We start from the raw sequence: 2935 nt of genomic DNA on the forward strand, positions 1-2935 counted from the left end.
CCCAGATTTTCATAATTGCCTTTCTCTCTTCTTCCGATAACTTCTCAATTTTCCTTTCCTGGACTATGAGTCTCCCAGCCTTTCTGTATGGGTGGTGTTCTGGGTTCTCACCCTTTTTGTACATTCTTTCAATGGGAAGGAAAAAGGAAGTACATTCCAGGTATGGGGGATGGCTATTACAAATGCAGACAGATGGGAGACAGAGGGTGAGGAGCAGTATCATGTCACTGGACAATGCATAACCTCTCCGGACTTTAGCTTCCTATCTGTAAATTGAGGAGCTTGGATTAGATGATATCTAAGGTTCTTTTAAGTTCCAAATATATGGTCTTCCTTTGCCACCCAACTGATCACCCAGCATAGTAGCTGTCAGAAACCATATACTTAACAAATACTTGTTGAATCGAACTGATTATATTCGATAAAGATATAACCACTGCAAATATTCACAAAGTTCAGCCATGGAGAGATATGTGCAATGTTTTGAACTTGGGCCTGTTCTTCAAGATGTTCAATAGTTGCTTCCAAGCTGAAGTTCCCTGGATCTGCTTCCTCAGAGACCCTTACATAGTAACTGATGCCACAAGGCACTCCGTATCTCTGTGTATAATCTGAATTGAACAAAAGGAGCTAGCAGGGCTGCTGATTTCATTAAAGCAGTCTCTGTGGGAGTTTTTCTTGTTTGTCCAATTTTCCTTCAGGGTCACAGCTCAAGATGGTCAGCATGACAAGTAGGGGAATGAATCTTTGTGCCAGTTTCATATATGGTTTTAAAGTTGATCATGAACTATGATGAGACAATATCCAATCAAACATTAAGTGCCATTATATTCAAGGCAGTGTGTTAGGGATGCTTTTGGACCTGAACCATAATTTCATTGCTACGTGGAACTCCCAGTGAGGAAACACTTCTATCAATGCAAAATGGCATCTACTTAACAACTGAGTCTTAGGAACTTGTCCTGAATCATACAGCTAGCATGTGTAAGAGACAGCACTCAAATCCAGATCTTCCCAACTTCAAGGACCGTTCTTTACCCACTACTCATCACTGCTCCTCTGTGCTAGGAATATCCAGATAAATGAAAAAAATCTTAGCTTTAAAGGATTTTACCTTCTATTGGAGAAACTAAAACACATAAATTGATTAATAAATACATAGTAAATAGGCCAAGGAAGAGAGCACAAATGAATCGAAGGGGATCAACAGCTTTCCAGAGATGGCACCTGGAGAGCACACTGAGAGAAGGAGTTTTCAGTTGGGAAAGTATACTAGGATGGAGACATTAATTTTTTTTAATTAAAAAATGCTCAAGTGCTAAACATGTCGTATATGATTGTGATGGAATACTACTATGCTATAAGAAATGATGAGCTGATTGATTTTAGAAAACCATGGAAAGACTTCCATGAAATAATGAAGTGAAATTAACAGTACCAAGAGAAAGTTGTAATCAGTAAAAGCAATATTGTTTGAAGTATAAGTTATTCTTAAATATTCTGAATATACTCAAATTAACTACAAAGGACCCACGAAGGAAGATATTCACCTGGGGGGAGTGGCCTTCTCTAGAATGAAGTAGGGAGGGAAAGAGATAGTTTGGACTTAAAGTTTTAACAAAAAAAAAAAAAAAAGTCATAGCAAAACATGTCTCCAAAGAGATGAAAACCACCACAGGTGTGGAATTGAGAAATGACCAATATGTTGACATGGTTTTGCTTTATATTTATTTGTTGGGGAGGGGGGGTGTTATTAGAGGAGGTCTATAACAGTAAAAAATAATGATCTATTTAAATAGTATTAAACTGTATCTAAACATCATCTAAAAAAACGTGTGGGAAATCAACACCATCTTAAGACATTTATTATGCAGGGATATTATAATTAATTATGTACACGTTTTATAGGATTCAGTGCAAGATTAGAGATCTTTTAAGTCACTTATTTTCATGAGGAAACTGAGTCTCCAAAAGGGGAAATAATTTTTCAAAACCATATAGATAGTAAATAGTGCAAATAGTAGAACATAACTGAATCTAAGTCTTCCGATTCCTTTACACAAATACGATCTAACTCAAATTCCCTGCATCCTAATCATTTTGAAGAACAGTCGTGCTGTCATTAATGGTTAAAATCACCATAGCAATAAGCAAAAAGAAAAAATTTAACTTTTAATAAATTCCAGCTTTTTAACTAAAATTTTTAAATTAAAAATATAATTAAGTGGCCATATTTGTGATTTCTCTTTCATCGACGCTCCAAATCAATGTCTGTGACATATATCTTCCTTGGGTCCTAAGAAGAAAAGGGCAGCTTGATTTATTTAAAAGTTAAAATCGGGCGGTTCCGAGACGCTAACTTTTTCAGAAGGTTAAGGTAAGACAACTAATGGACGGCCTGTGTCCCGGCGGCGCGCGGCGCGCGGCGCGGACTCTCCCCTGCCCCGCGGCAATAGAAGCCCGTGGGCTCCGCCGCTACGACGACGGGGCAGGCCCACGTCTCCGCCCACCAGCCCCACCCGTCCCAGTTTACGAACCCCGAGACTCCCCGGCCCCGCCCTGCCCAGGGTCCAAATTCCGCGCAGCGCCCAGCGAAGCCCGCGAAGCCCTTCCCCTTCCCCTCTTCCCGGATCTGTCTCGGGGCCAAGAACGGGTAGCTCGGAATGCGGAACGCCCACTGGAATCTACCACTTCATGGAACCGAGGGGTTGGCTCTCCGCGGAGTGAGAAAGACGCCTGCCAAACCTGAAGCGAGAAAACGCCCCGAAATAACGTTCAAGAAGCGCAGCGTGTGGTCTCCGCTCTTCTATATACAAGCGCTCGCTAATTACACGCATTTGCCTGGGGGCGGAGAGACAACCTTCTTTAACCCCCCCCCGCCCCCCCACAAAGTGCGAGTTGGACTTTGTTACTTCCGGAAGTGGCGGAGCCGAGG

This window comes from Sarcophilus harrisii, chromosome 1, assembly GCF_902635505.1.
Source record: "Sarcophilus harrisii chromosome 1, mSarHar1.11, whole genome shotgun sequence".
Taxonomy (NCBI): domain Eukaryota; kingdom Metazoa; phylum Chordata; class Mammalia; order Dasyuromorphia; family Dasyuridae; genus Sarcophilus; species Sarcophilus harrisii.